This window comes from Pinus tabuliformis, chromosome 1_1 (assembly GCF_031772625.1).
Source record: "Pinus tabuliformis cultivar Carrire ecotype Pingquan chromosome 1_1, CPIR1, whole genome shotgun sequence".
Lineage (NCBI taxonomy): Eukaryota > Viridiplantae > Streptophyta > Pinopsida > Pinales > Pinaceae > Pinus > Pinus tabuliformis.
In genome coordinates, this window is record NC_142297.1 from 645,094,798 (window position 1) to 645,109,275 (window position 14,478).

General features: G+C 37.6%; 1 pseudogene; it reads left to right on the forward strand.

The window, feature by feature from the left end:
• Positions 1-13,200: 13,200 nt before the first annotated feature.
• LOC149215001 (aminopeptidase M1 pseudogene) lies at positions 13,201-13,776 on the forward strand (annotated as a pseudogene).
• The last annotated feature ends 702 nt before the right edge of the window (positions 13,777-14,478 follow it).

The following is a 14,478-nucleotide window of genomic DNA, read 5'->3' on the forward strand; positions in this document are numbered from 1 at the left end:
GTTTTGGATCATTTCCAAGGATGAATCCATCTGGTTGCTCAACATACACTTCTTCTTCCAAGTCTCCATTTAAAAAGGCATATTTCACATCCATTTGAAAAACTTTGAACTTCTGAAAGCTAGAAAGAGCAAGGAACATTCTTATGGCTTCAAGTCTAGCAATTGGTGCAAAAGTTTCTTCAAAGTCTATACGTTCTTGTTGAGCATACCCTTTACAAAAAAGTCTGGCCTTGTTGCTAATAACATCTCCATTTTCATTCAGCTTGTTTTTGAATATCCATTTTGTCCCTATGACATTCTTATCGTTTGGTCTAGGAACCAACTCCCAAGTGTTATTCTTTTCAATCTGCTCAAGTTCTTCATTCATGGCCTTGACCCAAAATTCATCTTTGCATGCTTCTCTTACATTTTGTGGTTTAGTGGAGGAGAGCAATGCTAGATAGCTTGAAGCTTCTGAAATAGTTCTTCTTGTTTGTACACCCGCCTCTTTCTGCCCCAAAATTTGAGTTTCTGGATGATTCTTATGAATGTACCTGGATGGAGTCTTTTCTTCTATCCTTATCTGTTCTTCTGGTGCCTCATGGGTATCTTCTTCATCATAAGTTTGATTTGATGTTGAAGGATAGTCCTCATCATCTTCGAAATCTTCGGGTTTTACCTACCTAGGATTGTTTCCTTCTTCATCAACCACTACATCAATACTTTCAACAATTTTTCCAAGTCTTTTATTGTAACACTTGTATCCTTTGCTGTGGGGAGAATAACCAAGGAGAATGCCTTCATCTGCTCTAGGTTCAAACTTGCCAAGGTTTTCATCAATCCTTTTGATGTAACATTTGCTTCCAAAAATCTTGAAGTATTTAACCGTGGGAGTCTTACCATACCAAAGTTCATGAGGAGTTTGAGTGCTGTTCACCCGGACGTTTGTCTTGTTGAGAATAGTAACCGCAGTAAATGCAGCTTCACCCCAAAAGGTTGTGGGAGTTCCAGACTCATCAAGCATAGCACGAGCCATTTGTTGAACCGTTCTGTTCATCCTTTCCACTACTCCATTTTGCTGAGGAGTCCTTTCAGTAGAGAATTCCCTTCTTATTCCATGTTCTTCACAAAAATTGAAAAATTCATTCGAGGTAAATTCCCCTCCTCGATCAGACCCGAGGCATTTGATTCTGCGATCTGATTCATTTTCAACCAAGGCTTTAAATGCTCTGAAATTTTCGAAAGCTTCATCTTTATGCTTCAGGAGTCCTATCCAACACATCCTTGAAAAGTCGTCAATGAAAAATATGAAGTATCCTTCTCCTCGAGGTGACCTCTTCCTAGTTGGACCACATACATCAATATGGACAAGTTCAAGTGGCCTACTAGCTGATCCTTCCTTCTCAGGGAAATTAGTTCTGGTTTGCTTCCCAAACTGACATGATTTGCATATTGTATTGTCTGGAATTCTGATGTCAGGGAGATCACGAACCGCCTGATATTTGCATGCTTTCCTTATTTGAGAGAAGCTTAGATGCCCCAATCTTCTGTGCCATAGCCAGTGTTCATCATTCTTGCTTAGATAACATTGTTGTTGTCCTCCCTTGAGTATGTATAAATTATTTGGTGTTCTTATGCCTTTGATCACTGTTTCTCCTATATCAAGCTCACGAACAATACATCCATTTGATCGAAATATTACCTCATTTCCTTGATCACACATTTGACTGACACTCAATAGATTATGCTTTAAGCCATCAACATACATGACATTTCCAGCTTTGACCTTTTCTTTCAAAAGAACATAACCTTTACCTTTTATGAATGTAGGGGTGTCATTTCCAAATGAGACCTTCTTTTCCTTTTCCAAGGCAGTATATGATTGAAGTTTTTCTTTATCACCTGTCATATGTTTCGAGCAACCACTGTCAATGTACCACTGATTTTCCTACCCTTCCGCATATAAGGCTATACCACATCTTTCTGGTTGCGGTTCTTCTTCCTCCATGTTTTGGGACTCAATGAAGCTTTCTCCTTCTGGGTTGTTTGCTGAAAACTACTCCTGCATTTAAAATCTTCATGACCGAAGTTGTTACAAATAGAACATTCTATTTCATTTTCAAGAGTGGAAAAGTTATTGTAGGTTCTTTTCATGATTCTAGTCACACTCCTTTGATTTCGTGCTTCTCTGGTCATGATGGTCTTGTAGGCAACACATTGAGCTGCTTTGTGTCCAAAGTTATGACAAGAGAAACATTGGCCATTGAAGAAATTCCTGCGATTATCAAGCCTTCTGTCTAGGTGATTGTAATTTCCATAGCCATTCATTCTTGAGGTAAATTGAGAATGATTTACCTACAGTTGGTTGTAGCTTTTGTTCATCCTTGAAGTAGATTGCTCTCGATTTACTTGGTGATCTCTGTTCATTCTTGAAGTAAATTGTCCCTGATTTACCTGGTGATCTGCATTGTGCCTTTGTTGTCGATTGTCAACCTGTTCACTTCTCCTTGCTGCTTCAAGATAACTTTTGGAGGTAGATGGCTTCTGTGCTTGAGATTCTTCTTCAGTATACCCAAGACCTGTCTTGATTAGAGGAGAACGTTGCACTTTGATAATCTCATCTAAAGTTTCAGATCCTTTAGCAAATCTAAGATTAAGAGCTTTTGTTTTCTCAATATCTTTTCTAAGTCCCACAATTTCACATTCTAACTTTTCATTGTGTTTTTCCCTTTCAACAAGTTGGAATGCCAGAGTATCTATAATCATATTCTTTCTTCTAAACAAATTTTAAGTTTAGAAATTTCTTCATAAATACCTTCTTCATCTATAGCATCCAAGAAATCATCATCTTCAAAAGCCATCAAAAGTCTATACTCATTACCTTGTTCATCTTCATCATTATTTGAAAATCCATCACTGTCTTCATGTGTATAATAGCTCTTCTTACTTACATTCTGTTTTCTGTTCCATCTAACTGGTTCCTTACCTTTGTCAAGCTTATCTTTATGAGGACACTTGGCTACATAGTGACCGACTCTTCCACAAGCAAAGCATTTAAAAGGTAGCTTACCTCTGAATCTTCCAGAACCCCGTTGAAGGTTCTTGACAAAGTTTGATTCTTCCTCTCCTTCTGACATATGTCTTGACTCATTGTATTCTCCTTTTCCTGAGGCTTTGAATGCAGATTCTCTCATGTCTGATGGTCCCCCTTTTCTCATTTCGAAAGCAGTTAGGATTCCGTGCAGCTGTGACATGGTAATGCTTTGAAGATTCTGCTTTTCTTCTATGGCCGAAACTTTTGATTCAAACTTAGAAGACAAAGATCTTAGAACCTTTTCAACCAAAGTAGCTTCTTTTATCTCTTCACCCAAGTATTTCATACAATTAACAATCTCATCTATACGTAAGAAATAATTAGCCACAATTTCATCATTGTGCATTCTGAGATTTTCATATTGGATTCTAAGAGTTTGTAGTTTTGCACGTTTTACCTGATCATCTCCTTCATAGCTCAGAACGATCTTGTCCCATATTTCTTTTGCGGTTTTGAGCTGCATAAACTTGACGAATTCTGATTGAGATAAACTCCCTAATAGAGTATTGACAGCCTTTGCATTTGTTTCATACTGCTTTTTACTAGCCGTATCTGTAGGAGTTGCTGATGGAAATGTGTATCCTGTTTCCACGATATCCCAAACTTCTGTACCAAGAGATTGAAGATAGGCTGTGATTCTTACTTTCCAATAGACGAAGTTGCTTCCATCAAAGATTGGTGGCCTGATAGATGCCTCCTTTTCGTAGTTTCTCATGATGATACATCTTCCTTCAAGCGATCAAGCCTCTTCTGAAGGACCTGCTCTGATACCAATTGTTGGAAATAATACTAAGAGGGGGGGTGAATCATTGTTATCAAATCAATCATTTTTCATTTCACAATCAAATTTGTATACGCTACTTCAGCTATGGGAAACTGTGTATATATGCTATTGTGTCTAAAGAAACCAGCGTATATCAGAAAACTTAAGATTCATTAATTGTTGATATTTAATCAGTGCATCAGGACTTCATTAATCATAAGAATAGTAAACAAGAGCAGTAAAAAAGAACATATCATCACACACATGGACACAAAGATATAAGGTGGAAACCCAATGTAGGTGAAAACCACCTGCTGCAATTTGTCTCTATCTTCTTTTAATTAGAAACTTCTTTTTACAATGATTTTGTACTGGTGTAGTCTTATACCAGTACGCAGGCTGCTACCTGCAAAAGGCTACAACCTTCTCTTGTTCTCCAGCTTCTCCTGGAAGGGAGCTACAACCCCCTTAGCTCTTGTACTAGCTGAGGTACTAGTACGTAGGTGCTGACCTACAGAAGGTTACAACCTTCTCTTTTCTTCTAGGGACCACGTTTCATAAATTTTCAGACTGGATCCATGAATAACATCAATCAAACATCAAGTATATCTGTATCAACCAATCTCCTTTGCACCAAACAAAATTGAATCAAATAGTCACTTCTCTGAATGTTGTACCCAGAAAACAGTAACAGTAACCAGACACCAATTCTAAACCCAGACCACTGCAGTAATAAACAGAAGTAGCTAAAACATATATCAAGAGATGTACGCTACTTCAATGTGTACAACCTGCGTGCATACGCTTCTGAATTAAGGCCAACATGCTTATACACTATTTTGAATTACAGAACCAGCGTGTATACGTGCCTTTGCTTCGCTGAACCTGCGTACAGATTACTATTCAAGCCTTAAGATCTTGACCCATCAATAGTACTTATCCTTCTTCTTGCACTCAGGTTCCTCCTAGATTCAGATCCAGCTATGCACCATAACCCAATGACTAGTATTTCAGATTTAGCTCTTCATCAGATATTCAATACTTAAGTCAATGTCCATGCCTAATGATCTCCTTCCCCTTTTATAGTCTTAGGCCTTACACAATACCATGGTCCAAAACCATAACGAATCAATACCTTGGACCAAATACCTGGGTTCAACACTTCAGACGAGATACTATGGTCCAAAACCATAGGTCCAAATACCAAGGACTAAATACCATGGACCAAAAATAAGTTTTCCCACACGTACGCGCTTTTTCGTGCATGAAAGTGTGTGCATACGCATACGCGACTTTTGATCAGCAATCCCGCGTGTATACGCGACTTCGTCAAAGGAAAACTACGTATGTCTCTTTTTCTTTCATTCTGAGAGCCTGAACAATGATCTGCCATTTGAGTGAGTTGCCATCAAGGACAACACTTGTGTCATAGTGCCAAACCTGTGTCATAATGCCAACAAGTTCTCGTTCATTTACTGAAGAATTCTCCTCTTCTTTCTCTTAGTTCTTCTTTTCAATTTCTTATCATAATCTGCAAGCAATATATCTACCATGTCTGCCATCTGGTAGAAGGCCTTATAAATATCTTTGTCTTTCTTCATTTTCCCTCCTCGTGTTGCACGTCCAATCTTTGGTTATCATTCACATTCGCAATTCACATCAACAAGAAGACCACTCAGATACCAAACTTGATCTGGAATCCCTGATTTATCGGCCTTACCCAAGATATTTTCTTCAGTTGATGTTAACAAAATTGCATGAAAGAGCATGTAAAAATCATATGTGAAAATACTTAAAGAAGAAGCAACATAAAGGATATTATAAAGACAATGCACACAAAAGTTTGATAATTGATTTCATCTAGTGTGGACTGCGTCTCTGGGCCCTTCTTCAATAGTGGGGAGGTCGCTTCATTCATCTTAGAAAAAATAAAGGAAAGTACATGGAAAAATACATCATTATACCTCCAATCCTAGAGAGTGAGTCAAAATTCAACTACGCAAAACACAACAATCAAAAAACCAAAACATTTGTCTTGTGCTCCTTAGACTTTCAATTGTAAACTTGACCTACTTCTGAAAGCTGCACTTTTGTCTTGATCTTCGTGCACAACAATTAATGAAGAAAGTGAGTTTCTTCCATGAACCCTAAAATTTGTTGCTTAGATTAAAAATTCACTGCACCATTGCGATCATTTCATATTCTGGTTAAAATGAGTATAAAGTTGGCCACATTCCGACAATGTCAATTTTGGTCCCTTAAGAAATCTTCTAGATTCCTCACAGTATCAAAATGGAATATTCATAGAATATTCCCACTAAATATTCCGCCTCTAGAACCTCATCATCAAGGTTCCACACGCAGGGTTCCCTCAATTCCAAGTTTTGTTGTTTTGTCAACGTTCCATGACCTTTCACGTTTTTCACTTCTCCTTGTCCATTGCAAATGACATAGCTTATATAACAAACCTTTGGCGGAATGAAAAAATCCCCGCCCATTGGGTGGTTGGCTTGAAGACTAAGTTTAAGTCGTGGGTGGTTGGGTCGATCGGGGGTTCAAAACTCGTCGACCCCTCCAACACATGTTTAATTACATAAAATAATTTGGTCCGTTGACATAACCTTTGTGACCGATATATAACGTCCATTATTAACAATACATTACAATTTGTTTTTTATATATATGGTATTAAATAACCATATATATTACCCACAATTATAACATGCCATTGCTAATATATAACAAACCTCCTATCAGATCCATGACCATATTTATATGGTTTTTGGTATATATTTGAGGGTTTATATATATGTGTGTGTATATATAAGATTGTTTCTTTTTCTTTTGTTGGATCAAAGGAGCCAATGAATGGTTGCCATATGTCAATGACTGGTAGGAAAATAGTTGGTTCCCATGTAAATTAGTGGGTCCCATGTGGCATGTCGTAGGCGCCCCTTTTCTTGCTTTTCTTGTCAACTTCAAACTATGATAAGTTGTTCATACAAACTTGGATTTGAGTGTCGTTTGCATCACTAGAATTGTAACAATAGACACTTAAACGTGGTGTCAATGTTATTGATATTCGAGGACTTCGAAACTTGAGCCTTTAGGGATCCAACTGGATCATATGTCTTTTGGTGTCTTGGGTATAAAGTACACCTGAGATTTTTCATTTTACATACATGTGAGGACCCAACTATAGGTCCTCTAACTAGTACTAAACTTATTCAAATTAATTTCGCTAATTTTCATAATAAGGAAAAGTTCAGGTTTATAAAACATCATAAGCATGAACATAAATTAATTTAATCTACAACATGTATAACTTGTAACAATTTACATAACTAAAATAGATGATGGATAATACCTATTCCAATAGCTTAGTTGAGATGCTCTTGAGCTCCATGCTCCTCTTGTCTACCCAACTGGATTTGCCTCCTAGCCAACTAGGAAGTAATTACTAGCCCAGGAAATCTCCACAGGTTCCCTAGCCCTCCGAGCCCAAGTCCAACCAGATGTAGTGTGTCCAAGTTTAACAAACACTTTCCAAATCCAAGTTTGATCTCCCTCCTCTTTCTCCACATCCCTCCTCCAAAACAAAATCCTCCTAAACAAAACCAAACCAAAACCAAGACCAAGGATCCCCCCTCTCCTCCCCTCATCCTTCCCCTTTTATGCCCTTTTCTGTTCTCCACCTCAACCACCTCTCATTAATGTCATAACTACCCCCTCATCCTTACATTTTACTTATCTTCTCCCAAGTAAATTTGAGAGGAAATTTTGGGGATGAGATACGAATATATCATTTGGTAATTAATTGGAGAGGACCATGTCTTCTCCCAAGTAAATTTGAGAGGACATTTTGGGGATGAGATATGAATATATAATTTGGTAATTAATTGGAGAGGACCATGTATTCTTCCAAGTAAATTTGAGAGGACATTTTGGGGATGAGATATGAATATATAATTTGGTAATTAATTGGAGAGGACCATGTCTTCTCCCAAGTAAATTTGAGAGGACATTTTTGGAATGAGATGTGAATATTTAAATTGGAATAAATGGAAGGAGACCATATCCTATCAAAATTCAAATTTGAGGAGGTATTTTGGGAATTGAATAATAACAAAATTTATATCAGTAATTTACAGTTTCACCAATGCAGGTATGTACCAATATTTCTTCATAATTATAAGTCAATATTCTAAGGTAATTTAAACACTAGTAAAATTTGCATGATAAGATTAAGTAGGGCATTACATACTCTCCTCCTTCAGAAAACTTCATCCCTAAGTTAGAGTGTAAAAGATACAAGGAGTTCGAAGCAGTTTGGGAATAAGGCATAACAAAATAGCGAGAGAGTTATAGTAGTAAAATTTGATAAGTCATACAATGGCATCACATTCCATCAAGAGTCTCCAACTAATCTATATCCTCCTATCCTTCCTGACCTACTTCTGTTCCCACCCTATCCATCCTCTGCTGCTATAGACGGTGGCATCGGCTATACTAATCTAACCACTAATAAAACCAATATGGTGGAAGCGTCGACTATATTGACCTAACTTCCCCAACAGGAAAATGGCAATCGTCATCACATGTCTAGGGGAGCGTGTCCACCACTTCCCTGCCACGATTCTAGGTTTGGAGGTTACACGGTGGGAAATACCTTTACGCCTCCTCACAACTAGGGTCAACACCCTAATATGGACGACACTACAGCGCTGGTTGGACTTGTCATCGAATAATCCAGTCAGGTAGTCTGGCTACCTGTCATTTACATTTTACCCATGTCATAAGAGTGCATATCAAGTAGATACCAAATGTAATAGAACAATGTACATCATACCTTTCCTCATTGGATGTCTCGACCTTCCCCAATGGAAGAGTAGATCTTGGACACTCTCCAATATAGTAATAAAGAAGCTTCCCAAACCAAGAGAACTTATATGATACAATGTGAAAATAACATACCAAGTGCCCAAAAACATGGGTGCCAATGTAAAAGACCAGCCAAGCAAGGTCTGAATGCCTCCAAATGCATGAGGAGATGCCAAATATGGGGAGTGATTTCCTCTATTAAGAAAATAACTATCACAACATGCCTCATCCTAGCCCAAACTATAAATATCCATTGGCATTCTTCTAACAAACCACAACGACTTTTCCCTGTCATCAAGACATCCACCAAAAGGGACATCAATTATGAAACAAATGGTGGGCGTACTACTTCAAGGTTCACCAATCAAAATCACGAAACAATAATCTAAGGTTTCTTATGTTTTAGACATAGAAGACTTCCTATTTCGTAGGAATAAGAAGAAGAGGAGAATCATAGCACAGAGGAACTTTGGTGATTATGATATGGCTTCTCATTTTCACGGATCAACGATTTTATCAACACTGGTCCAAAATATGTTGCTTTGAACTCATTGTTCTCTCTCCATTGGCAACTCTGTTAGCAAAACTGACTTATTAGTACCTAATCTAAAGGTAGTTGCTCAAGTGGAAAAATACCAAAATACTCTGACTTAGCACTGTTTGGAAGTTAAATTTTGTTTGATATCAAGACTGCATTGGAGAATTTATATTACTAGGATCTATAGTATGAAAGTCTTTTTTTTCAAATCATGTTATGATATAAGACGTTTTGAAAAGCTGGAAGTTGATAGCCTAAATTTTTTTTACTTTTGGTATCTTTGATGTAATGCTGCACTCTCAGGCACATATTTCTTAAAATAATATTTTCAGATACTGTTTTAAAAAGAGAAAACACCTTTTTGTAGTTTGCTTCTTCCCCTTGCACATTTTGCTTCTCACATTGTGGTATTCTTAACAATAAGAGGGAGAGCTTGCCCAAGTATTTCGGCCTTTGCATTTGTAAGTGGTAATAAGCTTGATAGCCCTTTCCATACGCAAGAATGGTTCACAAATTTCTTTGCACAGAAGGACCAAGGAGACCCATAACCCTAGCTCTCTCCCACCTCCATGCAGTTGAAACAAAGTTTCTAAAGAGATGATTTTAACAACAATAATTCTCTTAGAATGTTCCTTCACAGAACAAGGAAAACTAGGGAGACCTTGTTTGAGCAAAGGGAACTGAACCATCAACATATCCTCTCAGCTACTATAAATCTCAACACTGATTATTCATCACAAACAAATGAATATTTCAAGAATATAGTTCTCATCTCTCTGGATACACTACTTGACAACATCTATAATGGTCAAAAACCAATGACTATTGAAGAGCAAACCCTAACTCAACTTGTGAGACACATTGCATAGAAACGAAGACAACAAGCAATACACAACCAATTTGGGTTTCAACCTTCTAATTTTAGGTTATTACGTGATATGTTTGTTGTTCAATTATACATACAAATATTAGTAATGTGCAAGATCCTATCATTTATTTTTTCCCACTTTGAGTAGGATAAGTCTTGTAGATATCTTTGTATTTTTTTTAATGTCTGAAAAGCTTAGATATTTTTGGAGATGGACACAGTTTTGGAGTCCTCTAGACTATTTTGATTGTGGTAGTAGATAGCCATAATAGATGTGCTCTGTATTCTTCTTCAGAAGAGCCTCTTTTCCTCTAAAAGAGAATGCACTGCAAACTTATATCAAAAGTGTTGAAAACGGAGTTAAGTAAAAACTATTCATAAACTTAAGAAAAATAAGCACCCTTGCAAGATCGATTCCTTTGTTAGAGTACAGTATAAAGGCAAGATTCCCAACAATTTTGGAAGAAATAATGCTGCCATGTGAAAAACTCTGAGAAGGATGTCTGGCTTTTTTATGGATTTAATGTTGCCATTGATAGGAAATTCAAGAAATCGGCTTCGGCGCCTCCCGTAGCACGAAGTTATGTTGTATTTTGTGATGGTTATATTCGATGTGCTTTCTTGACTGCAGATTATAGGCTTTCAAGAGTTTCTACAAGGCCCAAGTGGAAATATCTGAAAGGAACTTATGAACTTCGAAGTCAAATTGTCAGTTGGCTGAAGGACGGCGATTTGAACTTCTGCAAAATGAGCAATAAGGATTTCGTCTCTCTACTGCAGCATGGAAAATTTACAAGATATGATGAATACTGCAATTTCATGAAAACTCTCAACGTTTCTATGGCGAAAGCCTGAGTAGGCGCTTTTGCCGAGTTCTCTATGGGAGCAATTCAGGAGTGTTGTTTCCCGCTTTCTGAAAATTATACTAGAATACTTTAATGGAGCACAATTTTTTTTTTTACTCCCTTGCGATTGCGTCCTCACAATATCACGAAGAATTACATGGCTCTGGTTCTATTTATAGGTTCAATCAACTGCACAGAGATTTGTGTAAGATATTAGTAGGCAGATATTCTGATAGGAAGCTCATCTTTTCGGATCGGAGGTTAAATTTACTGGTGATTATCATGTTGGTCATATTTATAAGAGTGAAGGGCCCCAGAATGTGAGTGGGCTTGTTAGATATGGAAGAGAACTCATTTTGAAATGTTCACATCCAAAGGAGACATTGAAGGCATGCTACTGCAATTCAACAACGAAGAAACATATGAAGCTTCATTTTCATCTTCTGGTGAGAAGATAAAATTGAGTAATAAAGGTACTAAAGGGGCCACACTATTGCAATTCAACGAAGGAACACCTGTGGCATCATTTTCATTTTCAGGTGACCGGGTAAAATTGAGTACTAAAGCTTCTAAAGGGAGCATAGAGGGAACCTTTGAAGTTGTCAATGACAGTTCCATCGTTATTCAAAATTGGGTGAAGTCTCTGATTCCTAAGAAATTGCAGTGTTTGGGTAGAAACATCGGTTTTGTAGCATTCCTGGTTACCAAAGAAGCTAGTGACGAACATATGCCTTCAGTTGAAAAGTATCTCATTGAAAAGATTTTGACAACAAAGAACTTAAAGAGTGTTGAGCATGAACTACCAAATAGTTTTTGCAAGCTTTTCAAACAATTCAAGTCAACAATTGGAGCTCCTCTTGATCAAGCGGTGTGGGTCACACTCATATCTCATAAATAGGCCGGAACACTATTTTCACATCTTTATAAGACATCCAGAGAAGAATTCATAAAAAAACATTGAAGCCATGGTTTGGAAAGAGTTGCAAATTACTCTTCAAAAGAAGTTTGAATTTGAAGGCAAAGAAACTGTAAATCTGCTACAAGAAAACTTGCATAGAGAGGAAGACGCATTCCTTTCAGAAATGAAGCAGGACATGTCGGTGATCACAAGCAAACTTGTTTGCAGGTCCATCGAGGCTTGTGAAGTTTAGAGTATTTGGTATACTTACTATGAACAGGTTGTTTTGAAGGTTTCAATTGAAAGACTTGAGAAACCGAGCATTGCATGGAAGATTTCTGAGCTGATGCCAAGGAAAAATGATTTGGAGGAGTTAAGCCGAAATGTCGAGTATCGGATCACTCCTACGTGCACTAATCAATTTGAGTTAGTTACCCTTGACCCTGAGATAGAACGAATACTGCAATTGGTGGCCCTCAAGTCTAGGCACTTGTTGGCATTCATTCAGAATTTGGTTGATCCATGCCTGTATGTTTATAGCTACTCAAGCATGGATTCAAGGTTAGATGGCATAAATCATATTCTAAGATTCAGGAGGGGTTACAATTTATTGTCTTGAGTAAAAACTGATAAAAACTTTTATTAGGCTCAGTCACTGCACAAGACCTTTCCGACAGGGGAAAACCAACAAGAAAATGGGCTTAGGCTTAGGCATAGGCTTGTTGGCAGGGGAAATTTTGTAGAGGAATTCTGAAGAAATCGAAAAAAAAAATGTGGGGCAGATCTTCTGGGGGTTCATTTTCCCCCAAATTGATTGTGCTTCTCTGCATTGCGAGTTTCTGCATCGGTATGCTCTTTACTAACAGAATGTGGAGCAATCCTGAGACGTATGATGGTGTTGATCCCATGCACAAATGAGAATTGCAAGTTATTTCTCAAGATTGTGAAGACAAGCCTAAAGTCGAAAATGGCGAAAGCAGAGATATAATGGGGGAAGTTGCCAAGACACATCAAGCCATTCAATCATTAGAAAAAAAAAATTCTTTTCTTGAAATGGAATTAGCAGTTGCTCGGACTGCAAAATCAGCCAACCTCAATGGGTCACCTCTCCTTTAGAAGCCAAATGGACAAGGCCCTTGAGGTATGCCAGAAGGCATTTGTTGTGATTGGAATCAATAGAGCTTTTAGCAGTAGAAAGTGGCAGGACTATGTTCGAGAAACCTGGATGCCACAAGGATGAGACAATTATGAACATTAAATTTCAGGGTACTCTGAATGATTAGATGGAGGGATTTTATTAAAGTGCATATGTGGTAAATGGTGAGAATAGAAATATGGCAGTTACTCAGTTTGAGCCAGCAGATGCTCGAAGGTGTTTTCCTTGTTGGGATGAACCTTCATACAAGGCAACATTTAAAATAAAAATTCAAGCACCTGTTGACAGAGTAGTTTTATCAAATATGCCAGATGTTGAAGAAAAGTTTGATGGACATTCGAGAACAGTCAGTTTCCAGGAATCACATGTAATGTCAACATACTTGGCGGCAATTGTTGTGGGGGAATTTCAATATATAGAACGAACAACTACAACAGGAAATAAAGTTCGTGTGTATTGTCAGGTTGGTAAAACCAACCAAGGGATGTTTGCTTTGGATGTTGCAATAATAACACTTCCATATTACGCCAAATATTTTGGGGCTTCTTACACCCTGCCAAAGCTAGATATGGTTGTAGTACCTGATTTTTCTGCTGGGGCAATGGAGAACTATGGTCTAGTTACATATCGGGAATCTAGTTTTCTATATGATGAGCAGCATTTTGCGGCTGCAAGTAAACAAATGGTTGTAGTTATTGTGACACGTGAATTATCCCACCAGTGGTTCGGAAATTTGGTTACAATGGAATGGTAGACTCACCTATGACTAAATGAGGGGTTTGCGAATTGGATTAGATATTTGGCAGCAGATTACCTACTTCCTGAGTGGAAAATATGGACTCAATTTATTAATTCAACAGTGAATGCTTTTAGGGTGAATTACATCAAAAATTAATGATAGGAGTTTGCATGACAATGGCTTGAAGGTGGCATAAATGTGTGCAGAAACAATGACAGGATGAATTTAAATACCAATTTAAGTGAAAGGAGTAGAAAATCGACATGGTATTTATTGCATGGACGGCTACGAATTTTATCTCAGGAAAATTGCATGATTGGCTAGGAATTTTATCTCTGCAAACAATAGGATTACAAAGCCAAAACTATTTTCCCTACCACTTTTGGGTTTTCATTTACATGCGGAGATGTACATATTGCAGTTTTCTGATTAAGAAATTGAGTGTACAAAGTGTTTGTCAAAAGTTTGTTTCTTTACCCAAAGAATTGCATGTAAGAGTCATATGCCCCAGCCTAGTTATTTGAATCTTAAGCAATACCCCAAGGGTAAGTGGCAACCGTTTTTCCTCTGGGATCATAGAGAATCCATCTTGCATTTACCATCCCTTATTTATATTACAACTTCACCTTATGTTATAGTTTGTATTAGTTTGAGGGTAAAACACTAATTCACCATATTGAAGAAATTTTTGGCCACTAGGATGGTATAACAAGTCCT